Raw genomic sequence first — 26,878 nt, 5'->3', positions numbered from 1 at the left:
CTGATATCAAAATTCCACCAACATCAATTATTTCTGCAAGTATTAAAAATGTTTAATCCAAAAGAAAATGCTTCTTATTAAATATAGTTTGCTTTGTGAGGTGTATAATTTAAATTATCTGAATTTTAGCCCCTGAGAGTTGTTTTTAATTAAGTTATATTTAACTGAAGTAGGGAAGAATTGAAATGTAAAACTCACAACTGAAGAGTGACTTAGAAAATTGCCAACTATATTCACACATGTAGGTATATTAAAATATAGTTCACTGGATAGAATATATTTCTTAGTGGTTGACCTTGAAGCAAACAATATTTTAATGAAATTGTTCTACAATTAGTGGCTTCTTTTGGCATTATTGAATTCTATATGCCTCTGAGGATTTTTTTTATTTCTCAGGAAATAAATCAATCTTCAAACCTTCTTTTCTGTGACTGTAGTATGATACCTTGTAAATTTCTAACAGCAAGTGAGAAGTAGATTTTACTGCCTTTCCTTTAGGTCTAGTTATTCATCACAAGAACAGGAATGTACTCAGTGGGACAAAAGGGATAAAAAGTAACATTAAGGACTTTTTTCCAGTCACTTCCCCAGCAGGTGACAAATACTTCTTCTTGGTCAAAACAAATACAAAACCCAAAACCAAACAAAATGGGTAAATTGCAATTCTCTGTGATTCATGAGCTCCTTACCTAATGTTTGTAGGGATTCAAGCTGGGGCATGAGAAGATCCCTTTGAGATCTAGCTAATGGTTAAACATGACTGTATGTTCCTATTCAGCAAAATGTTTTACATCCTTTTTGTTGTGGCCTAACAAGTCAGGGAACAGTAGCCTTTGAGTTTCAGAAGAAGGATAAGACTCCTCAGATCTCATCTAATAGTGCTTCCTGTTTGGTGTGGGACAAGTGGAGATACTTTGGTTTTTTGCTATTTTTTTTGAAAGAAGGTGGTATCACAGGCAGTGTCACAAAAGCAGCTGCAAAGGATACAAACAAGGCCTGATTCTGAACATTTGTAAAACTTTCCTGCACTTAACTGTGTTGGGTGCTTTGTTCAACTGACATGCATCTTAGTGGAAATATTTATTGTATATTGTGCAAGTGCTGGGTCTTGTAGTGAAATATTGTTTGTTTTCTGACTGTATTGTGGTTGCTGTACTCCCCCAGTTCTTAGCCTAATGCTGTCTCTTCCCTTGTGCATAGTTTTCATCACTCACTGAAAGATGAGGGCTGTGACAATGTAGTGAATTCAGTTAGTTCTGTGTGTGAAGTCAGTAGCTTATAGCTGAGAGCTAAGGTAAAGGAAAACCTACAAAGTGTATATCTTTTTTCAGACTATTTATTATACTGGGAAAAAATCTGATGGATTCATCTGTCAACTTTAATATTTATTAAGGTATTCAGACCTGCCTCTCACTAGTCAGAGTGCTTAGTATGAGTACACCTCTTTAATAGGAGAGGAAATTGTTAGTGTGATAGCATAGAATAACTCAGTGTAAATGATTAACTAAGGTTTTCCATAAACCTATGTGTAAATGTCCACTGTGTACATAATTCATGCCCAAGATAGTTCTAACTTATTGCACTTTATGGAAATATTTAATTTCTCTCCATCTTCAGTTTAAAGAGGCAATGCCACATGAAGTGGGCAAAGCTTTCCTTAAGAAAGACCAGTGAAATTAGTTCTTTCCAGAATAACCTTGCTTTCTTCATTGGACTGTTGGAAATAAGTAAGTCCTTTGCATGAAAGGAAAAAGAGCAGTTTCATTCAAGACATTTCTAGGAGGTGTTTCTCTGCAGGAGTGTGGAACCAGCATCCCAACAGGGATTCCCCTAAGAGAGCAGGTGGTGGAGCTGCTCTGCCCTTTCCAGCTGTTCAGGGGAAGGGTAGTTTGAAGTTGCTGTCAGGACTCCAAAGAAGTTTTTTCAGTGAAGCTGGTTAGAGCAAAACAGATTTAGCCAGAGTAGCTGGGAAAAGTGAGGAAAAGAGTGCATTCTCCAGCCATTTGTCCATCCTGTTCATTAGCATCCATTCACCACCTCATAGCTCCTGGATGAAAAATTATTTTATCTGTTTTCATCTAGTTGAAAACTACAGATAATTATAATTGTTATTACTGTTGCTACTGTTATTACTGTTATCATCATCATCACCTCTCTTAATAGTCCCTAGAAACTCTTCTGGTGCTAGGTCCACACGCAGACTTTGTGGTGACAGTAGCTGTTCCTAAAGTGCTGGGCAACAGGCAAAATACTGTGACTGTCTGGCTTTCCTCCTGAACATCCCATACTCGAGAGGAATGAATGCTGAAAAATGATTAGTTGTGAGGGACAGAAAAGATACAAGATACACCATGGGCATGGGCTATTATGTTTTTCATATTTAAGTAAAAGCAGATGTAAGCTATGTGAGGCTAATGGGGCATTACTTACAGGGTCTCAATGTAGCAAAACTAATGGGAACATTTTTCTTCCCAGCTCTAAAATGTAGTGTTTAAATGGAATTATATGGCAGAAAGGGTGGAGCCAGCATGGCATTTTCTCCAGATGTTTGAATTTCCAGTTATTCTTTTGCCAGAGCTGGTGATTTATCTCTTCAAAGCTTTATTCCCTGTGTCTATGTCAGCAGTATTGTGAACACCTTCACGGTCTCATTTTTGTTTCTGCAAGTAATGGGTTTGGGGGGAGAAAAGAATATTTGGACTTGGAAAATGCACCTTACTGTCATCTTTCCCCTGAGTAGAATGGGGCAAATTTCCATCCTCTGCCTTCCTTTCTCTGCAAGAGGATGAGGAGTCAAAAGGCAGCTCATTAGCACTTGCTATGCACACTACTATCTCAGGCTGGGACCTCTGCCAGAACAAAGGCATTAGAAGCAGATGAGAGGAATACTGTTCATTGCAAGAAACACAACCCTTTCTCACACTGGCAGATATAGAATCATAGAAGTTGTTTGAAAAGATCATTGAGTCCAACACTAGCCCAGCACTGCCAACTCCACCACTAAATCATGTCCCTAAGTGCCACATCTATATTTCTTTTAAATACTCAACCATTTCTCTGGGCAGCATGTTCCAATGCTTGACAACCCTTTTTCTGAAGAAACTGTTCCTCTATAACGCCCCTCACACAACCTGAGGCCATTTCCTCTTGTCCTGTCATTTGTTACCTGGAAGAACAGACTGACTGCCACATGGCCACAACCTCCTTTCATGTAGTTGTAGAGTACCTGCCTTTCCTTAATCCATTCTGACTGGGCCGGATCCCTTGGTTGGTCTGTATGTTCTGTGTCATTATCTGTTCCATGACCTTCCCTGGCTCTGAGGTCAGACTGACAGGTCAGTGGTTCCCCAGACCCTCTTTCTGGCCCTTCTTTTAGGTGGGTGTCACACTGGCCAACATCCACTCACCTGGAACATCTGTGATTAGCCAGGACTGCTGGTAAATGATGGAAGGCAGCTTGCTTAGCACTTCAGCCACCTCCCTCAGTACCTTTGGGTGGATTTTATCTGGCTCCATGTGTGTATCTAAGTGGTTTGTCTTTGGCCCTTCTAATTTTCTCCTTCTATATCCTCATGACATACTTGTAGCCCTCCTGAATTGCCTACCTCTTCTTCCAAAGGTCATAAACTCCCCTTTTTTTCCCCTGAGCTCCAGCTAAATAGCTCTGTACAGTCAGATAGGTCTTCTTCCTCATGAGCTCATTTTTCTGCACATGAGGATGGCCTGCTCCTGTGCCTTTGGGATTTCCCTCCTGAAGAATGTCCAGCCTTTCTGGATTCCTTTACCCTTCAGGATTGCCTCTCAAGGGATGCTATCCACTAGTCCCCTGAACAGGCCAAAGCCTGTCCTCTGGAATTCAAGGTGTTAGTCCTGCCAACATCTCTCCTTACTTCTCCAAGAACTGAAACTATAATTTTGTGATTGTTATGCCCAAGATGCCCTCCAGCCATCACAGCACCCACCAGTCCATCTCTGCTCACAAACAAGAGGTCCAGCTAGGCATTTTCCCCATCTGGCTCAATCACCAGCTCTGTCAGGGGATTTTCTTCTACATTTTCCAGGAACCTCCTAGACTGTCTCCTCCCTGCTGTGTTGTATTTCCATCAGTATTTAGATCTGGTAAATCTAAGGATCCCAGGAGAACAACACATAGTGATAGTGAGACTTCTCCCATATGCTCTTAGAATATTTCTGCCTCTTCATCCTGTTTGGGTGGCCTATAACAGACTCCCAACATCACACCTGCCTTGCTGGCTTTCCCCCTCATTCTTACCCAAAACCACTCAGCTGTATCACCACCATCATCAAGCTCCAGTTGTTCCTCCTGCACAATGGCTTCCAGCTCCTCTTGTTTGTTGCCAACAAGTTTGACTAAATTAACAAGAAGACCTTTTTTGTTTGTTTTGTTTTATTTATCCATTTATTTATTTTTAATTTTTAAATTTCAGTTCTCCAGAAAATGTGGTTGAATTTTAGGAGAGCTGTAAGCAGAAATGCTCATTCAAGCAAGACTCACTGGAACACTTAAATGAAATGCAAAAATACATTTTGCTAAACAGTGCAGATTTGGGGATTTACTTATTTATTCATAAATTATTACTCTTGTAATTTTGAGAATCTTGGGCTTCTAATTTGGGGCACTTGATATCATGACAGTGAAACTTATGGATGAGTAATTCAGGTTTCTGAAGTTCTTTTCACTTAATCTGTGAAATCAGAATTTGGCAACTTAAATTAGATGTTGTGTTCATATAAAATGCATTTCTTAAATACCAGAGATACAGTGAACTGGATATGGATACTATGCTGGAAAAAGCCGTAATTGGTGGTGGTTTTATTGACCGAATTGACATACTGTGTATTTCACTTAAGGCTAGAGTGTCTATAAATTAAATAGCCTCAGGCCTGTGGCTTAGAGGCAGGACCTGGGTTTATGTGCTGCAAGTTGGGTGGGAAAGGGTTTCCCTCTGGTATAGAGTAATATACATATAAATATATGAAGGGAAAAGACAACTTTTCTATATACTGTAGATTCAGTGACTGGAATACTAATATCCCTGTGTGAAGCCTTCACTTGCTGTGACAGCCTAATGAGCCACTGACAGTGGCTGTCTGCTTGTCCTGAGTGAATGTCCTGCATTATGTTGTTTGTGTTGTACTGCAGGATGCTGAAGTGTGGTTGTCTGACTGCTGTCCCCTCGGGAGGCTCAGGAAGAGATGTACTGGATCTCCCAGGAGGCTATCCTCAGAAATAGTTTTCTACCTAAATAAGTAACATCTCCTGGGGATCTTCTAGAATAGTAACCAGTGCATGACTGCCAATATCTTTTCATACTGTGAAATTTTAAAGCCTTATCTGTAGAATCAATAATATGAAGACACAGTTAGGATGCATCCTCTTTTTGGTATATTATCATTTACTGACTGAACAGTTTTGGCTTCTTACCTGTTTGCACATGTAACTTCAGTTTTTCATCTACTCCATACTGTTTGAGAATAAGCTTTCTTAAGGCTTTATCCTTATTTACCGTACAAAAGCTGAGGTCATCTGCGATGTATTCTTTGATATTTCTTGGAGGTGTATGCTAAACACAGGAGGGAAGAGTTTAAAGAGTTTAAATTTTGCTGTATTCCTGTGTAGGATTTGTTAGCTGGAAATGTATATCTGTGTATCCTGACAGTCTGTAGTGTGAGTCCAGTTCATCAGAGCCACTGATGTGAACTTTAAAAACAGCTTGTATGTCCTTCTGCAGAAGAATTGGATAGCTTTTTATGGAAGAGTAGCAGATTTTATACATAAATTGATTTCATATTTGTACACTTAGGGAGAAATGTTAGCTAAAATCTTCTCTGCTTCTTAAAACTCTGTTTAAACACTGCAAAAAATTTGCATACAGAATATGAATTCATTATCGTGTTACATTCTGTGTGCTTCCTTGAACTCAATTGCATTATCACACCTTGAAAACTGATGTTACAAAACAAATACTATCACAAAATGATCTAGGCCTAGAGAAGACAGTATGAAGAAGGTGTATAAAAGAGTTGTGAAATTAAGAGACATTAAATAAACTCCTGGACATTTCATTTTAGGGAAAAGTATGCCTGAGGGAGTGGTATGGCAGAGGTTTGTGCAGTTGTAAGTGGTGTGTAGTGGTAAACATGGTGTTATTCTATACTGTTTCTTATACTGTAAAAACTGGGTCACAATAAAATGATCAAGCAGTGAGATCATAAAAATCTAAAAAAGGCATTTTCGCACACGGGCAATCACTATGCTGAGGTATTAGTGTAGTAATGTGTTCAGAAGCAAAAAACCCTGAAGTGGACATAGTCTTAAAGCATAGATCAACTGATGGCTATTCAATGTATTTTTTAAAAACTTCTCTCAGAGAAGATGATAAAGCATTGATTGCTGAAAGCTTCAAGGATGTAGTAGGAGAGAAATCGTGGTATTTTGCCATTTGTATGGTCTTCTGCCCGACATCTGCTTAAAATTGAGATATTTGGCCAGATGAATCTTTGCTTGACCCACTGTGATTATTTGTGCTTGTTTTTAGATTTCCAGACAGTACATCTAGACGTCAAATACTTGATAGAATACACTGCATAGTATCAAGGAAACAAAGTCCTGCAGATAAAATAAGCGAGGGGATTCCCTTCACCTAGCAGAGCATCAGAGAGACTGTAGCAAAACAGGAAGAAAAGGCAGTGTTCAGTTGCACACTGCTGCAAGTCTGATTTTTGGTCTATCTTGTCCTAATTATCCTCATGAACCAACATAAACACTGAGTGTGACCTAAGTCTTTGTTTTACCTCTTCTAGTTGCTTAATACACTTTTTGTCATCAGTGAAGTGGAATTCTTTACTGAAAAGCCTCTGATTATTTTGTGCTAACATGCTCAATTCAACCATCCTGAGGCTTTTTAGAATCTGTTACTGCTGACAGTTTGCGACTCTTTTTTTTTTAAATGGAGACTATGTTATTAGATATACCAGGAATTACACAGAGAAATAAATGAACCTCTGAAAAAAATTACCCTTGCTGGTGTGGTAGAAAAAAATAGCTTAACAGCAAAAGTAGCTTTATGGAAGTGACCAGTGTGCAATCCCTGCCCAGTCATGAGAGGGGGAGATGCAGATTCAGGAATTCAAAGGGTTTGCATTTCTTTCCTAGTAATCTTTGCCCTGGTCGGATCTCTTGATTTTTTGGTCTTGGTTCTTGTCTGGAGAATGGAAGGGATAATATTGCTTTAAATCCATGTATTTTCTCTCTTGTCCTGCTTGATCCAGCAGTAACCTTCTAGGCCAGGGGTTTTATGAGAACTCACATGTATGGGTACAATGGTGCCATAATGGTGACCTGATACAAGCAGGAGTGTGTAAGTCCTAACGCAGACACCTGTACGTATATGTTAAGCAGAAATTCTAAAAAAAACCCCAGACTAACCAACCGAAAGAAGAACTAGTTGAGGACAAAGAATAGGCAGGTCCTTGGCTCTTCATTTCAGTCCCTTTTATTCTCTGTTTATTTCCCCTCTTGTATACCACTGAGGCTGACTTTCTTTTCCTTAACCTTTCTCAGATGGCAAGAGCAATCTCTCTAAAACAAAAAGCCTGTCTCTGTTTGGAGATGCTCATTAAAAGAAAAAGTAAACTGTGAGGGGTCACTGCCTGGTCTGCATGTGCCTGCCTCCCCCAAACAGGCACTGAAGTGCTTAGGCATGTTCCTCAGGGGTTGCACCGTGCTGCAGCTGGAGCTGCTTGTGCCCAGCCTCATCCCCCTCTTTGTGCAGAGAGTGACACACTCCTACATGCCTGGGAGGCAGAGCTCAGTGGAGACGCAGGTGTTGCAGGCAGCCCTGCAAGATGTGCCTACTGGCAATGTCAAACCAGTGTACCAGCTCTGCAAAAGCAAACCAGAGGCACACATCCAGCCTTCTCATGAGGAACCAGCACCCCAGGGCACTGGTGTTAGTGATTCTCTGTGTATCCTTGACCTTTTAGTGATTTGGTGGCAGGAAACGTGAACAAAAATTTTAAAAAAAGAAAATCAAAGGGAGTTTATTACTGAAAATCTGTAAGTCTGAGATGCAGGATAAAAATGTTGCCATTCTCATTTTGATATAATCAAAGCCTTTATGTAATGTGAACGTTGGTGGGGAGCAGTCTCCCTGAATCGTGTTTACTGGTGGGAGTTTCAGAACTGATGCGTGGGTGGGAGCTAACAATAATCCCCCCCACATCCCTCTGCTGCACTGCATGGATGGGACCAGGCTGGCAGCAATAGGCATTAATATTACCCTCATCTCTTTGGTCTTGCATGGGGGACATTAGGCTTGTTGGTGTTTCTGTTTTAGAGGATATGCTGTGGATGTGATATCCCTTTCCCGCTCCCATTCTTCCTCCATGGTGAGTAATCTTAGGTCAGTTTTATGGCACTATACCCCCTCTGTCCCTGTTAGATATTCTTTAACATTATCTATCTGTGAGCATTAGCTAGTAGATGGAGTAAGCAGAGATTTTGGCCCAGGTAGTGCTCTCATGTCTCAACTTCATTTGTTTGTCAATCTTATCTACAGTGCCTAAGTGGTTTGCTTCAGGGTAGATGTCCTTGGAATATTTTCTTCATATCATTCTTTGAGTCTAATGCCAGCTGTTCTGAATCAGTCAACTGCCTTCTCTTCTGGTGATGTAAGATAACAATTTAAATGAGAATTGCATAATACCCCTCTAGAAATTAGTTTAGCTGTTGCATCTATCAGGTCCAAAGAATTATTCTTTCTATACCTGCTGATGAAGCTTAACAGCACTTTGGAACAAGGTGGAAAACTCAAGGGGAAGTAAAGTTTTCTTCACACTCTTCCTCATGTCCTTTTGAAATGTTATTGCTTCATCATCTCATAGAAGTCTTCCAGAGGTGCACCTCCTAGCAAAGCAAAGAACCAATGCAGGTATTTGGATACAGATCAGCTGTGCTTAGAAGGTTGTATCTGATAGTTTGTGAACTATCTGTTTTCCAGCTTGCACTTTCTTTCTCTTCACCTTATTCTCTTCTTCAGTTGTCATTCAGCAGCCATGGGGTAACTTGAGTAAATTTCTTTAAAATACACTGATGTCCACTGAACCAGAATGAAAATGTGAATTTTCAATTTGTTTCCCATATTGGGTGTTCCTTGAGTATGATGCTCTGTCAAGCCAGAGCTGGATGGCATATCCTTCTTGCTTCTTTATAGACAAGCAAAGAAATAGAACATAAGCTGCTTCACTTTCAATCTTGATCTTCATGGTCTTATACCAAGTATTTATCCTTAGATTTTAAAAGATAAATAACTGGGATGCTTTTTTGTCACTTTTCTGGGCCATTACCTTTTAGTATTACCTGATCTCGATTTCTCCGTGTTTGTCTTAAATGGCAACTCCATGAGAAACATCATCAGCAAATAAGGTTTATGTAAACTTTGTTATTTACCGTGATCTTTAAGACAGAAATTATTTAAAATGTTTTCTCCTGCTCTGAATTCCTAATTAGTATAGTGACAGAACAAGGGGAAATGGCTTTCAACTGAAAAAGGGTCCATTTAGATTAGATATTAGGGAAAAATTATTTCCTGCCAGGGTGGTGAGGCACTGGAACAGGTTGTTCTAGAGATGCTGCACATGCCCCATCCCTGGAGGTGTTCAAGGCCTCAGGTTGGAGGTGACTTTGACTTCAGCTACCTGGTCTAGTGGAAGGCATCACTGCTCATGCCGCAGGGGTTAGATTTAGAGGATTTTTAATGTTCCTTCCAAGCCAGACTACTCTATGCTTCTGTTATTCTGTGAAAGCCATTCAGGGAGCTTTAAATGGAAGATCTGCCTGGCATGATTGAGAAAGGGGAATTTCTGGCCTTTCCAAATTGTTTGTTTACAGAAACTTCAGTCATCTCACTATATGTTTTTGCATCCATTTCCAACTTTAATGGCAGTGTCTTTCTCCTCAACAGTAAGCTAAATTGATATATATGGGAAAAGAAGCTGTACATTTCTAAAAAGACCGAGTATTAAATAATTGGAAACCAGACTTCCTGTTACATTGAAAACAGACCTAAACACGTTTAAACACAGAAATGCACAGGGGGTCATCCATAGTACCATAGTGACATGATTTGGAGTAATAAGAAGGAAATTTGATGCAGCTTCTAAAATTAATTTCATTTGAAACTGTGAGCACTACAAAAAGCATTTATCATACTGATAATTTCCCATAATGTCATAAATATGAGCAATGAAGCAGAAGTTGCTTCAATGAAGCTAATCTAGATTAGGTTTTCCTTTCTTAACTAAAGGTAGTATTTGAATTTCTTTAATGCTCAAACAATAAAAACTTAGATTTCCTGGATTTTTAAAATCAGCTGAAAAAGTCAGACTGCAGAGTGTATCACAGAGATGCTGCTTTCTGAGTGAAGAGATGAATACTGAAAGAATAAAGCAATAAGTACCCTGGAGGTATTTTTTCTTGTCTGAAAGCTACTGCATGATACTTTGCTCATTTGTATAGCTTATGCACAAAGATGTGAGCTTGTAGAGGAAAATTCATAATAATAAACAGAAATCAGTTAGCTTCTTTAATAGTGTTAAATGTAAATATAAGAATCTGAGAACAATAGAATATCTCAAGTTTAAAGAGACACGTAAGAATCATCAAGTCCAACTCCTTGAGCTGTCAGAACTCACAGAACTGTCTAACCTAAATCATGTCACTGAGAGTGTCATCCAGACACTCCTTGAACTCTGGCATGTTTTGTGCTGTAAATTCAAAGGTATATTTCAACTCTGTATGACAGCAAGAACACTGAGCTTGCAAAACATGAGTTTGTAAATGAGCTTTTTTATCTCAGAGGGTTGAACATTTTCATTTGTCCAAATTTACATGGTGCTAAACGCAACCTTTTTGTCATAGTACCCAGATAGGAAATTCAAAGCATGTGTACTTAAAATATTTAAATTAAATACTAACTGAGAATGTTGAGCTTAATGCTCACACTTAATTTTCTGTCTACCTAAAATGTATCTGACCTTCAAAGCATCTTGCTTTGAAATGGACGATAGCAGATGTGAATCTTGCAATGCTGGCACTGGTATCCAGGGTACTGCAGATGAAAAAAATCAGATCTTCACTTGAAAGATTGGTACAAAACTGTCCTGAAGAACAGGGCTTCTCTGCAGGAGCACAGTAACACAAGGTTCTGTGCCCAACATCAGGAGGAATTTCTTCATGGAAAGGATTTTTAAACATTGGAATGGACTGTCCAGAGAGGTGGTGGAGTCACTGTCTCTGGAGGTGTTTGAGAAATGACTGCATTGTCACCTTGTGACAAGGTGCTTATTGGTTAAAGGCTGGACCCAATGATTTAGAGATCTTTTTCAACCTAATTGATTCCAGAATTCTATGACAACGGAGCTGGATGGTGGGAGGGTAAGTCAGGGAAATGCACTCCCTTTCTTCTCCATCATGCCTGTGGCTGTTGGCTTGTATCACTGTTGGGAGAGTGTATCTGTTCTTTTCCTCTTGCAGGAGAGTGCTAAGGGCTTATTGCTGGAAATAGAATGTATTTCAAAGTCAGTGTTATTTTCTATATATCCTCTTTTTGAATAAGAATGTCCATCAGACAGAAGTATGGTGAAATCTTTTATTGTTGCGCTTGCTCACCAGAGACTGTACTGCCACAAAGTAGTCAATGTAACTCACAGAATCATGGAATAAGTGAGTTTGGAAGGCACCTCTGGAGATTTCTCAGTTCAGTTCTGCTGCCTGTTTAGAAAAGTTATGAAATTCAGTTTTTAGAAGCCGAATAAGCAACAAACATTTGAAACGGCACTTTTATCTTTTCTAGGCCTCTCCACCACTCCCAATTTGATTAACTAATCTTAAAGATCTAGAGAAAAGAACATCCTACTGAGACATCTGACCTCTTCTTGCACTTATGATTTCAGTGTAGAAGTAATTTAATGTTGTTCAGTGTTGTCCATGTCTCACAATGGGGTGGCTTTATCCCTTCAGCAAGTACTTCTACATTTGCACTATGGTTATAAAATGCAAAGCATTTGCTTAAGGAGATAAAATTATATTACAATTTTACAAGTACAGGCTGTTTTAGTTTTTCTGTATAAGTTCCTTTGGCTATTAGAATGAAATCACAGCGCTCTTTATCATTTTGCAAATTAAAAAAGCCTGTCTTCTGAAAAGTGTCATTACTTCCAAAATAATTTGATTCAAAGGTCATGAAAACTTATTCTGCTGATACCTACTCCTATTTGTAAACCTTGAGTAAAGTCAGTGAACTGAGAGGAACCTACAAGGAGGGGAAAAGAAGTGTGAGAGGTGCTGGAAATATGTCCCAATTGCCTAAGTGATCCTGTGGTAAAATTATAGGTGGGAAGTGCTTAATTGTATGACACATTTAAAAAACCCCACAAACCAGATTGTGTTTAAGAACAATTTTGTTACAGTCTTGAGGCAAAGAAGAAAAAACATCATTTTCATTTACAAATTCAGGTGTATGCAGGTGATTAGCTCTGTGCCAGTAGTTCTGTGCTTAGAAGATGAAGTCTGTGTTTGCTGTCAGGAGGTGGTGGTACAGCTTGCACTGGGTGCAGGCTGCTGCTTGATGTATCCCTGCACAAGAACAGAAGGTCACTCTGTTCCGTATGACCAATTCATCTGGCAAAAGCAGGATTGCAGTTTCCAAGGTATATTTTAGAAGAGAAGGGAAAGGGTAGAAAATTAGGGGATTTAAAACCCCAAATTGCAGGTTTCATCCTGTAAAGTACTGGGCACTGTTCCTCTATTTCAGCAAGACTTAAATGTGCTTAAACCCTTTGTTCAGGGCTCAGCATTTAGCGCTGTTTAATCTCAAATGAATAGTTCTTAAAAAGCAGAGTGATATTTTCTTTCATCCACAGAATTCAAAGGATTCTATGAACAGCTATGTATAGAAATTATATTATAAAATTGAGAATTCAATTATGATTTCACAGTTAAGCATGATAAAGAAAAAGGAAATCAGAACAAAAGCCGTCACTTTCTCATGTCCACCTTTCTTGTTGAATCTCTGTATAGTTTTATTTTCCTGTCTTTTTTCTTGTTTATTTTCAATGTGAAATCCTCAGACTCTTCATTTGAGGTCAAAGCTGTGAACTTATGCAGAAACATAGGACAAGATGTGTCCTCTGACCTTCCACATCTTGTTTTTAAGCTGTGAGTGTCCTATTGAGAGGAAAAGGGGCTGTTGTGTATTCACCACTCATCCTCTTACAAGCAAGAGGGTAAACAAAGAGCAAAATTCAGACTCCGATCTTGATAAAGGTAGATTCTACCTTTGAAAAAGCTGGGAGAGACCTAAGAGATTGGTGGGGGCATTTTCTGCTGAAGACCTAGAGCTGGTTATTCTACTCAAGCCTTAGAAATGTGCTGCTCTGCTTCTGGGATGTTACACTTAAGTGTTGTTTCTTAGAGTAGACCACTTACATATATGTCCTCAGCTTTCATTTTATCTTATTCCCTGTTGTGGCATGTTCCACCTGGGTTCACTAAAACAGTTGCCTTTTCCTGGATATACCCAGGGATATACGGATACAATAAGAATACCTGTAAGCTCTTGGATGTTCCAGGAGATCTTCAAATTTACCTCATTTAAATTCCTTTTGTTACTTCACATCTATGTAAGAGCATGTGTTCCTGCTGAGAGAATGATTTGGGTATTCATCTGAAATAAAACACAAGAAGTTTTTGCTAGAAATGAAAAGAATGTGGTCAGGAATAGTGTGGGCCAAATTTAGTAACTGGGTGTTACTTTTTTAGAGTGCCAGCAGGGGAATCCATTCCCTATCCAACAACTAAATGAACATAGTACATTTTTGTACCTGGCTGAAAGACTGAATTTCCAGGAACACAGGATACAGTATTGTTAAATCAAAGATATGCACATGAACACTGAGAAATGAATGAATTGTGTTCTAAGGGCAATATTTACTGGTTTCTACAGTCATAGCTTGTGAAACAAAAAAGAAACAGAACCTTACTTTCATTAACCATAATAGTAGTTTAGCTGTTTGCACAGCATTAATCTTGCTGTTAACTGCTCTTTTTAGATTGTGAGGAGACAGCATGTGACAGGAAAAATCTATAACATCATTCAACATCTGATTATATGCCCCTTTTCCTCAAAACCAATTTGCATACCCACAAATATCAGTGTTTCCCACTGGAATTGAAGGTGTAAAATATTGTCTTTCAAGCTGAAAGTTATTTAAGCAAAGATTTTTCAGTATTTGGGAATTCTGGCTGGATGATTTCAAAAGCAAAACCATATGTCGCTTACATGATTTGGCATTTCTCCAGTTGGATAGAACTTGAGTGGAAAAGTGGAAAAAAAAGTAAAACCTAACACTAATTAGATGATAATAAATACAGGTGCTATACTGTGTGGTGTAATTCATCTTCATAGCAAGCTGTGGGATGAGTCAGAGCCAGCAGATTCTGAAGGATACTGTTGTGTGTATATATATTCCTGACACATGGTAAAATCCAAATTAAGGTTAAACTTTAAAGGGTTGTGTAACACTGAGACACTTTCCAAGGTTATGGAGGTGTGATATTGCATAGCCTTGGAAAAGGAATTTTACGGGTTTTTTTGGTTGGGTTTTGTCAGAGGGCTTCTCATTGTAAATGCAATCAGTGTAGTATAAGGATAAAACCAGTGATTTGATGATCATTGAGAGATGCTGGCCCAGGCTTCCACATGCCCCTATCCTCCCAGACCTCCCAAAAATTTCCTTACATGTTCCAGTCATCAAGGTGCCTCCCCAACACAGAACCTTCCTTCTCCAGCCAAATTCTTGGCCTTATGTAGTTTGCCAAGACGAAGTGAGTTGTGACTGACCTGCCAACTGTCCTGTACAATGTGCTGTAGAGGAAAAGCTGTTGTACATCTTCCCACTGTTTCATCCACCCCCCCTTTCCTGCCCACAGGAGTTCTGGCTAAATGCAACCCCTGGGCTCCTTCCCTTGCTTGTGTCAGAGACCTTTATGGAGGTTCTTTTCTTTTTAAATTTCCAGAGAAAGAAATGGATGCAGATGGTGTGGCTTTGGCTCATCCACAGCCAAATCTTTTGTACTTGGATAGGTTAAGCTTTTACATGTACTGAGGGGACTGGTGTTGCCTGATGATGGGGTGTTCAGTGTGTGGCCACACATGTTACATGCTCAAAAGTGAAGGACAAAGGAGGCAGGATTCCATCCTGGGCAAATGAATGGCTTACAAACACGATTAGAAACTGAAAATTCTCGGTTGCTGTGGCTTTAAGGTGTAAGATCACTGAGACAGGCTTATTTCTGAAATAACAGGAGAAGACACTGGCATGGTCCAGCCCCCAGGAATTTACCACAATAATGTGTGTGTGATTTTGCAAGAGAAATTAAAACACAAAGAAAAACGCTCTGTATGAAAATTTGATTGAGCGATTAAAAATGTGTAAATAATTGAAATGCAGGAGCTTAAAAGCTTTCTATTATTCTCATTGAGAAAAAAAAAATCTTTAAAGTGTAGGATTCAGAAATTATTCTGGGGCTGAAAATAGCTGATATTTACAGTATAGATTACTCAATTTTCTTTTGCCTGATGAACAGGGCTCCCAAAGCTTATTGTGGCTGTTGTGTGGTTTGTATAAGACACGTGGCTGCTGTGCCTTGCTTTTCTCAGTGCCCCCTCCCCCACAAGCAGAACCCTTTGAGCTCCAAACACAGATGTTACACTGTGCTCTTTGTGTGCATGTGTGTGCATGGGCATGTGTGTGTGTGTGAGCATAAAAACGTGCCTAATATGCTGGAAAACTGAAGCTGAAGCATAGGACTAGGTTTGTGACTGTATTCCAGTGAGATGTTAGTCTGAACAAGAGTAGGACTAATGTGTATGAAAGAGCAGCGGTTTAAAAGCAGCCACACTTAAATCAGCAATTTAATGTAAGGAGGAATGGCAGTTTCATTAAATAATGCTATGATCTCTCAACCATATTCTTAACTAGTAATCTCCCCACAGCAAAATACATAGCTAATCAACCTCCTAGCCTGTCAGTAAACTTGCAAGGGAATTAAATCCTGGAGGAAGGAGCCCGTAGCCCCGGAGGAAGGCTGAGTGCATGTTTCACTGTCGTCTTTTCAGCTCATCTCAGTGGTCCCACTGCTAGAATGTGCTCTGTTGTCATGGCAACCCCATCTCCTGCTTCCTACAGGAAAGATTAGCTTGTACTGTGCACTGGAGAGAATTTAGGGGAAGTCAAGCTAATCCCTGGGTGCACTGCAAGAGAAAGGTTGGACCTCGCCTGAGGGATGCTGTATCTGCAATGATAGAATTGGCCTGCCACAGACACTGGTATTTAAGTTGAAGAGCAGAATTCACAGTAAGTGTCAGATCCTCCAGAGAGGAATATTGAATGAGGTTTTCTAAGTCTTGGTGAAGACTGTCCCATGCCAGCAGTGGAATGACAGCAGGAGGCTGTGTGTGGAATACCAATATATTTCACCCGTTCAGGTGGTATTTCAAATATAGATTCAAAGCCTCAGTTCCCTGGAAGCTAGGTGATAAAAATTTAAAACATCATTGTGAGATGCGCACATAGAAACCTGAAGCGTGTCTCATTTGGTGCATAAAGCTGAACAAGTGATGAGGAGAGTGCCTTACAAATTGTGTGTGCGCTGTGCAAGGTGCTTAAGAATTCCTGGCTTCTGAAAAATAAGCGGGAAAGCGTGAGGAAACTGTGTGTGCTGCAAACTCAACTAAAAAAGTGCTGAACTATCAAATTAAGCATAAAAAATTACAACTCCTGATGCAGTCTTGTTTTTTCTTCATGTAATAACCCAAACAATGAGGTTTTTAAAGGTGTAGTCAAAATGTGAGCTTTTCTTTGGTGAAAACTCATTTTAATGTAGCTGAATTAAGGTGCTGTGTGACGTGATGTAGCGTATAAAATTTGTGTTTGTTTTCTTGCTGGTAGAATTAAACAGAGGATATTCTCAGTTTTCCATTTCTGGTTATTTTAATGTTCTGCCTTTCTTTGATATGATCCTGCATTTCACTTTAATAGATGCTCAGGATTCCCAGCTTTAAACTAGACTGTTTGCAGTAAGATTTTTAACTGTCTGCTTTTTATTACTGTCAGCTTTTTCTAAACTAATTTTTCCACCAGTTTATAGGTTCAGCCTATGTATTCTTGCATTTTTATTATGCATGCCTTTTCTGGTTTTAATCAAAAAAGCCTCTTTATAATTATTTAATGGTTATTTTCTACATAGCCATACCCTCTAACTTATATCTATTATGCATATGTGTTTTACATGTATAAAATGTATGCATGCTTGTGTGTCTTTGCAATACATACAAGCATATACATATGCAGACAAGTGGAGTCTTTGTTTTAAGGAGGCCCATGAGTAATTAATGATAATATAACGCTGAGGAAGTTAAAGACCTATTTTCACCTTGCAGGGATAGGTATTTTCCTCCTATCTAAAAAGCTTAATGCTGAGAAATCCTAGTAAACACACACTCAGTCTGCTTAAAGAAACAGCACATGCTTTATTTCTCAGTATGTCTATAGAGCTAAAAGCAGAATCATCTTGCTGATATGATAAAAGAGCACTGTGTTATCCTTCCAGAGTTTTGGGTCCATGACATGCATAGTTAAGGGACAGTGGTTGTTTTTTTCTCCTCCCTCCCAGGACAGTTCAGAAAGAGTCACATGTAAGCTGCAGATTGGTTAGCATAAGAACAGTCTTCTCTTCAAACTTCTTTTTTTAGACTGTTTTACCAAATAGTGAGAACACTGATAATCAAAGAAACTGTGTCTTCTTTGCAGTTAACAGAGTCAGTAGCCAGTGTACATCTATTATGGAGGACTATAAAATAAACACAAGGGGTATGGAAGATTTAAGTCATCATTTAGGCTGACCCTTGAATCTGTGGTGGACATATGGGTGATGGGGGTTCCACAGAAATGTCAGGCAAAGTGGGGATCAGGATAAGAGCAAATTCATCAAATAAATGCTTTTAATTGGAAAGAGCACTATGAAATTATTTCTTGATATGTGTCAAACTAAATCAGTGATTAAAAAGTCCTTTCGGTGATAAAAAACACACTGGGAAAGATTTCCCAGGGGGGTTTCATTGTATATTTTCCCCATCTCTGTGAGGATATGTTTGTGGCTGTTTATAGCCTTTAAAATAACTGAGATTGTTAAATGCACAGATGTTCTACCTTGTGTGTCATTTTATTAAATTAATTAACTGGAAAGTTGGATTTTTAATTTTTATTTTTGTCCCAAGGTGATGATTTGTTTCCTTTTATTTTTCTCCAGCACTTAACTTATGCTGAATGGAGCGACTGGTCAAACATTATCTTAGTCTGTTTTCTACAAAGTGTGTGATTTTAGGAATCTAGTCCAAGTTTTATTAGGAGCTTTCAGAAGGGGACTTGAATTTATCTGCATTTCTAGACAGGAGTTAACTGGACTTGCTGCATGTGAGGAAGTGCAGTGAGCTTCAAAGCATACATCCAAACCCAGAGCCTGTGTCCACATTCTATTCCAGGGAAAGGGCTGGAATGCTCCTTGTAGCAGTGGGATTGTATTACTCACAGGCAAGTACAGTTGGTAGAGGCTGCTCACACTCAGGAGTTCCAGGCCACCAAGCTTAAGGAAATTCCTGTATAAACTCTGTATCAGTTAAATAAACTGAAATTCCTTGAGTTACCAGAAACAAAAAAGCAAAGTTGACTCTATTTTCTGTATACACCAAATGCCAGAGTTTCTAAACTTTTAAAAAGACCAGAACTTCTGAGTTCTTCCAGGGCTTCTCTTTGGCACTCTCTCATTCTGAGAGCTGCTGGCTTCCCTAGAGCAGTGGGTGAGTGTCCTCTGCCCAGGCTTTTCATTCCTTTCCTGCCCATCATTCCCACTCTCAACAGGTATTAGACTCTTCCTGAACCACCTTCTCCCTGTTCCACTGTGTCCCAGTGTTCAGGCTGTCTGCTGGCCTGAGGTTGGCTGGCTAACATAATGCTTTCTGATGTGTCTTTGCCATGCATAAAAGGAAGTAGGATGATTTAATGTATATACCAATTCATCAGAACAAGGTTTTGAGTTATTGCACCAAACAGAGAAATATTGTCAATAATGTGTCACTCTATTTCCTTGAAACATTTCTCACTATTGCAATAATAGCCCCCAAAACTTGTACAGCACAGCATCTGCCTACAACCTCCATTTGGAATTAGTGACTAAGAATTTGTTTGTCTTTCACTGCAATTCTCATTCAGGGAAAAATAGATAAAATGTTCAGCACTTACTGGGTGGTACACTGCTCCTTGCAGGGCCTGGATGTCTTTTAACATCCACAAGTATAAATCCGCAAACTTTATTCTGTCCCAGAAGGGCTCTTGCTGCTGATATTCTCATTAAATCAGTAGCAGAAATCACACTTCTATACTATATATAGACTTCATATGCAATATCTGTGTGTCTCTACATATCAGAGATTTATCCTACACATTTTAATAAGAAATCAGTAATAGTGATCATATTTTATCTTATTTCCTGAGGCATCTCTGCCTCTTTATATCCTTATTTCCTTTAAAATGTGTACATATATATATAATGTTTCCAAAGACACTGTAAATGGTCACTTTGATGGTAGCAGAAGTGGACTTCAATGAAAGAAATGTACCTTCACTTAAAACACTAATTTTAAATCTATTGAATTTTTTATGTCTTTAAAATGAATTCAAATATTTTAATCATTTTTTTATTTAAAATTATCTGAAATATTTTAAAATACCTTTTAACTCAAAAGTTTGTCCTAATTTGAAACAGTAATAGCCATCCACATGGGAATATTTTGATTATTTTAAACCTCCTTTGTGGTCCTTTTCCCTTCAAAAGAAAGCCTCTGAAGCCACTGATTGTATGTAAATTGCATAAATTTAATGGACTAAATTATTTCTCAGGCTGCACATGCTGAGTCCTGTTGATTCTAGTGAAATTAAGATCATATGCATCCAAAGGTAGATTTTAGCCCAGTGTGTGGTGTTCTTCTGGCCAGCTTTCTAGCAGTAAATTAAAAAGTGCTTTCTCAGTGCGGTGCTGCTGGCTCTATGATTTACTGCAGAGTAGGTCCTTTATATTAGCTGAAGAGCTAAGCAAAAGAGCAATGCTAATTTTTAATGGGGTCAAACACAAAGGGAGGGAAACCAAGAATTCCTGGGCAATTTCTCTTTCCTAACAGTAGTTGAGATTCTACATGCAGTCTATCTGGCATCACTAATACTGAAAAGGGTGTGATTGTTTTTGTTGCAGCTCCATTTTTCTAATTTTTATGCTGTCATCCATAGTAATCTGAATATTTTTGTCTTCTCCAGAGGTTGTTTATCAGGTCATGACAGCAGGTGGCTATGAGGAGGATGAGAGAAACACATGCATCCTCAATGGCAATGCTACTTTTTTTGGGTATTTTAGATTTGAAATACCAAAATATCAGTACCAATAATACCAAAATGTCAGTTGCAGTGGAAAGTTATATACAGTAGGAATCCAGTGTTCCTGTTGTTCTGTTGCCAGAAGAGTCCACTGGAAGTTTTACAGGGGATGGGAGGATGAATGTGTGCACAGGTTATGAGTGATTGATCTTTTCACATGTAGTGTATTTTATGTTATCTTTGCAAAATCATTCTTGAAAATAGAATATTACATGGATCCCTTTAATGGTCTCTCTGTAGGTGAATAATGGGTAATTTTGAATTTGTCATTTCTCTAGTTGTTGTGATTGAAATTGTTTTCTGAAACACGCTGAGGAGAAGACAAGTGCTGTATGTGTGGGATGATGGCAACACTGATTGCACCTGTGATTTGTGAAAGCCTCCAGTCAGCAGCAAACTAAATGGGAACTGATCAAAACTATCATTTGGATATTCAAGTCCTAGACCAAGAGTGCTGTGATATTCATTAATGCCCTTCCATTCTGCTCTTTACTACTATGTAAACTACTGAAGATTGTTTTTAATGGCTTCTATTGTGGTTACCACCTCATGCATGAACGGATTCAGTCCTTTTTACTGTCTGCAAATGTGCTGTCAGTGCACGTTCACTCTGACACAAAAGCTCAGACTCTAATCCCTGTATTTTATCTTCAATTCCTGCATCAGCAGCTGCGGTGTTGAGTTTTGCAGGGACTCCTGGTGTAGGAATCTCCAGAAATTGCAGATTGCACTACTGAAGTGAAGAATAAACATCTCTTGGGAAAACAGGCCACTTGAGAATTGGTGGATGACATCTACCTAAAAGGGGCTTAGTGCCTGTGATTTCCAGTGGTTTTCACCACATTATGCAACTGGTTTAAGCATTTTTAGGAAAATATTTCAAACTAGAGCTGTCCCAGGTGTTCTTCAACAAAAGAAGATAATGTTGAAATTAAAGCAGTTCTGAGAAAATTTTCATCTTCAAAGGCTTCTTGAGTGAGCCTAAAAGGTTTTGGACCAATATTTTAAAAGCTTCCAAGAGCAGTTTTCCTAGGGTGACATTGACTGACAGGATCAGGAACTAGAAAATCTGTATTTATCTGTTGGCATAAAGTGCCAAGAATATCTCTCAGGTATTGCAGATTTTTCTAAAGAAGATGATACCCTTGGACCATCTTCTATATGTTCCTGTACTGGAGCCACTGTATCTGTCATGGGGTTACAAAGTGAGGGTTTTTCTTTTAGGAAGACTGTGCTTTGAGTCCTTCAAAATGTTTTTATTCATGTTTTGCAGAATTGAAATTGAAAACTGTTTCTTTGCTCAGACAAGTGAAATTTAAGTACCTGAACTGACATATGTAATTTTGAGCAATCCACCTGTGTCAATAGTTTTCTGTATGCTGGAGCCCATCACACTAACTTAATCAAGGATGGTTAAGTAATGCTTTCCCCAGATTCTTTTGTAATTTGGGGACCAAGGAAATATGTTGTCATCTGAAGTTTCTGATGATTGCTACATGCAGAATATGGAACAGTCTCTGAATGCTGCCCTACCTGGATCACCAGGTACCATCAGCAACAAATCAAATTTGTGTTTGAAGTGCAATTAATAGATTTGATTGTGGTGTTTATACCACTGACAGCTCTCTCTTAGGTTGTTGGCTTTTTTTGTTGTTATTGCATTGGTTGTGTTGTTTCTTCTGATGGCTTCTATTTGCAATTGCAGAAGAGGAAAAACCTGCTTATGTTCTGTGAAACAGCACACTGGGATTTCACTCTTTTGAGTGTTGGTCCTAATGTATGCTCTTACATTGGATATAAAAGATAAAGCCCCCCCTCCTAAGACTGTAATACTTATAAGGAATAATATTCTACTCATGATCAGGGTTGAAATTGTGTGTTTCAGCATAAGTAACTTTTCTGCTCTACCCAGTGGTAAAAACTTTCCACTCAGAAGAAATAAGGTTAATTTATTCTCACACCCATCTTCAGATCCATGTCCTGCTTCTATAAATTTTTAACTTATCTTTTGAAAAACCCAGTTCTCTCAGAAATCGTTTGTAATTATTATTTAGGAAGGAAGGTGAGCAGTTTATGAAGGGGATGTTAGGAATTGCAAAGTAATGATCTAGGATTTGAAAGAATTTGACAAGATTCTGTTGTTTTGAGGGACATTTGCAACTTATCTAAGCAGAAAAAAGATTATTAGAAGTGTTGTTCATTCTCATCCTTATTGCTTTTTTTGCAAGCACTATATTTTCTAAGTTTTCTGGAAGCTTGGGAACAGGTCTGCATACAGCTGTTTGTCATACATCTGTTTCTGTTTCTAATGTGCATTTCAATTAGATTAAAGTAGCTATACAATGCTGATCCTTTCAAAATATAAAGTATTCCATGGGCCAAATAATCTTGTTTACAGAGTGTAAAGGGAAAATATATTATAGATCAGATTTTGAAATATCTTCATCTTCACTTCTCTATGTAAAATAACACCAATATCTGTGAGTGCTCTTACTCTAGGCTTCCCCTTCCTCTCCAAGATGGCTTTGCCACAGAGAAAATCATCTGTGGGCAGAATTCTTGGTTTACCAGGAGCAGCCTGCTGGTTTCCACACACAAATCTGTTATGCCAGCTCAATGGTCCTTTTTTACAATTCCATGCTGCCCTTTATTCTCAGTCAGTCCCAAATCATAAGGAGGCCAAGCAGGTATTACAGCTGGACTCTTTGGTAAGATTTTATTCTTTCCCTTTTTAGTGCTCTGACATTTAACAACAATTTGTACATAAATAGTGTTGAAATTTGAGTGAGAATAGCACTGATTTGCTTATATTAAAACATTCTTGAATGCCATTGGCAAAGGTGCCTTATCAGTAGTGTAAAGCACAGGAAAAGCATGTGCAACAATTATGCTGTGGGGACTGCTGTTGCTGAATTTTCCTGGGCTAACAGAAGCCCTTGAGTGAATTAGAATAATGGAATAATTATACTTCCTAAGAAATCTCACCAGTCTGTAAAGAATAGCAAAACAGCTCATGGTTTCTCTCTGAAGGGTGGTATTCTGTTTGCCCTATTTTCTGGCCTTTTTGAGTAATCTGGTTTTGAGTCTAGCTCTCAGTGATGTTTCATTGAGGGCAAACTGACTGCCTTTAATGAGAAGAAAAGTTTTGAAAGTTGCTAAATAGTATTAAATTCAAGAACCTGTCGTGTTTCTGTTGGCATTAGCTTCCCAGAAAGGAAGTGTAAAATGACAGCCTTCATGCAAAAGTTTTCAAGTGCACAAAGTTTTCAATTTTTAATCTTTCATTTCCAGTTCATTACACACTTTCATATTTGCTCTGTTCCCCACCCAAGTAGAGTCCAGTGCATAGCACTGGGAGGGAAAGTTTGAAACAAGAGATGCATTGCTTAGTCAGGTGGCTTGGCAGTGAAAATTTGAAGTCCACAGCTCTGGTGAGGATTAGCAGTAGATATTCCAGAGCTATCTGTTAGATCCTTTGTGAAGTTTCTGAGCTCTGAATCATAGTTACTTGGCCTGACAGGAGTATTGTGACAACTGACCATCTAGTAAAACCTTTTTTTTTTTTCTTTTTTGTGTTCATATACCTCTTATTCTAGTCCCTTTTTTGCCAATGTATAACCAAATTCTCATCTATATTTTGGGAATTCTGAAAAAAGTTGCTGACTTGGATGAAAAAGAATATGGTTGATTCTTTTTTTCCCCCCCAAAAATAGTTTCTCCAAACAGAAAAGCATGTTTTAATGTTTTCAGTCAGATTGGAAATCAAGATCTGAGGATTATGAGGCAATTGGGATTTAAAAGTGGTGACTTTAATGAAGGTAGAAGACACCTTCCTGTAGTGTTAATACCTCATGGGACCTCTGCTGTCTTCTGTGTAACACCATCCAATTGGTGTTAAATTCCTCACATTGCAGACATTTGTGGATAGAGCTTGCAAATCTGCCATTTTTCAACCCAAGTTATATTACATGTTTCAAGATTCTTCTAACTTGGGCCATTTAGTTTTGTAGAAGGAGGAAACATTAACTGTTGTAAACTCCCAAGCAGATTCTAATGTCCTAATTTTGATAATGCCTATACATCTCACTTGGTAATTTTGTCATTCACTACTTGAGACAGATTTTTCAGATCAAAGAGAGGTCAGTCATCAGCACTGCTTATTTTTCTGCCTTATAATTGTAGTCAGCGTGCTAGAGAGGCTTCAAATAGGCTGTGTCCTTTACCTCAGTGGCAGTATTTTTGTGTTCAGGCACCACTGCTGACTTTTTTAGCACTGCTGACTCTCACCACCTTTTGCATTCTTTTGGGCTGGTGCTTAAGCACTGGAGATGCTGAATTTTTTTAACTTACATTTGATACAGTAAAAAATGCAATAGGAAAGGCATAATGGGTATAACCATTCAAAAATGGTTGCTTGCCAGATGAAGAAAGGCCAAGGTTTTTATCAAGTGCTGTCCTGTGTGACCAGAAGAGTGTTTTCATTTAATCAGTGAGGAGACCACTTACTGTTGTTACCCATGGCACACTCAAAGCAGGAAACAGTAATGTACATGCTGCCATGGGCACTTACAAGCTATTTAAAGTGGCAGAATCAAAAGCAAACAGAATTGAAATGGGACATGTAATTTATATCCCTCAGACATGCTTATTTGCTGAAGTTTGTAATAGCAGCTTTGCAAGCTCTGGAATTCATTGAATTTCTGAACTTGTGGTTTATCTGTAATAGAGTTGTATACTTGACTCACAGAGACTCTGTCTCAGCAAAAACATTAATTGCATCACAGCCACTAAATAAGGAAAGAGCAACACTTATGGAGTCCTACACTTGCATATTTACTGTTCTGGCTTCTCAGATTTGCTAACATCCACTTTCCTAATGTATTGAGGAAGTTTTAATTCACCTTTAACACTAGATACTGCACAGAAGAACAAAGGCTGTAAGTTCCTACTTCCTATTCCACATGGTTTTCTTCTACTTCTTCCCAATTGTATGTTTATTACCTATTTTTAAACTGAATTTCTATATGTGACTATCAGAGGCACTTATTTTACCCTCTGCTGAGGTAGGAAATTTTCCTGAAAATTTCCTCTGTTAATGTGAGTGGAGACAACTGAGTGGAAAGGATCTGACAGAATTGTTCCAGAGTGAAAAAGAAATGTTTTGCAAAAACCTGCTTCATTTTACTAACATTATAAAATGAAAACTAGGAAAAAAAAAAAGAAGAAAATTATAGGAAATGTTTTCACTTTTTTTGAGGCGTTTTCATGTCCTAACTTTTAGTATGCAGTTGTAAGTAACAATAAAATTGCTTTAAGTAATACAAGTCTTTAGATGATGCTTTTCTGTGTAAAAAACAAATCAAACAAGAAAATTAGATTGTAATTTTGAAATTCTGAACTATAGAATCACAATGATGATCATGAAGACTCTAATGAGTCTGAACTATTAGAGAAATATTGTTACTGAGAGTTATGCTATCAACTCAATTGAACTATTTTTATTATTATAGGGATACTCAAAATATTGGACTGACAGGGCACTTTGATCTCAGTTGCTCTTTGTTTTATGTGCTTAAATAGCAATTGGTAACTGCTGACAATATGTGTAAATTACAAATAAAAAAAATGCTTGCAAGTCTTCTTCAAAATAGTTCTGAAATAAAACTTGAAATACAATAATAGAATCCACTGAACTTCAGCAAAGCTCTTGCTTTTTGTACATCTTGGAATGTATTGGTATATTTTACCACTTCTCTCTTGGTTTTTTTGGTTTTTTTTTTTTTTTTTTTTTGGGGGGGGGTTTTTTGTTTTGGTTTTTTTTTTGGGTAGGTAAGATTTTTTTCCTTATCTCTACTTTGTGGTGGTCATCTAGTGACAAGCACAATATTAACAGACATATGTTTTTTCATATTTCAAGAGGAAACTTCTACTAAGCTCTCTGCTTGGAATATAACAAACAGGCAAATCCAGCAATTTGTACTGTAAACTTTGGGGACCCAGGTCAGAATGTGGGTTAAATGTTGTTAAGGACATATAATGCTCAAAGCAGCCATTTCTGTTTATTCTTATGGCTTCTCCCTCATTTCTCTCCCAGTTTTCCTGATGAAGGGGGTATAATGAGCCTTTCCATAGCCACTGCTCTTATGGAAGAGCAGGCAGCAATTTGCTGAGGGGATGCAGAGCTGTCAAACAATTACTTATTTTGCTTGTGCTCAGGGCTTCACCCTTCCAGAGAGAAATTCAGACTGACATCACTGTTTGAACCCACACAACACATGAAACCTGGTGGGGTATATTTTAAAGGGCTTGA

The 26,878-nt window shown here is 38.4% G+C and overlaps 1 protein-coding gene across 5 annotated transcripts in view; it reads left to right on the top strand.

Annotated features, from left to right (window-relative positions):
* NOL4 (nucleolar protein 4) overlaps nucleotides 1-26,878 on the top strand; it is a 187,834-nt gene that overhangs the window by 71,720 nt on the left and 89,236 nt on the right. The window contains exon 1 of one of the 5 annotated variants that reach the window (XM_054630341.2): nucleotides 16,286-16,440. The exons of the other annotated variants lie outside the window; for them this stretch is intronic. The gene's annotated coding sequence lies outside the window, so the exon portion shown is untranslated. Of the gene's footprint in view, nucleotides 1-16,285; nucleotides 16,441-26,878 lie in introns of those variants that run through there. 5 annotated transcript variants of the gene reach the window in all.

This window comes from Agelaius phoeniceus, chromosome 1 (assembly GCF_051311805.1).
Source record: "Agelaius phoeniceus isolate bAgePho1 chromosome 1, bAgePho1.hap1, whole genome shotgun sequence".
In the NCBI taxonomy this organism is placed as follows: domain Eukaryota; kingdom Metazoa; phylum Chordata; class Aves; order Passeriformes; family Icteridae; genus Agelaius; species Agelaius phoeniceus.
The sequence above is the reverse complement of the archived record's forward strand: the minus strand, read 5'-3'. Positions and strand labels throughout refer to the sequence as shown.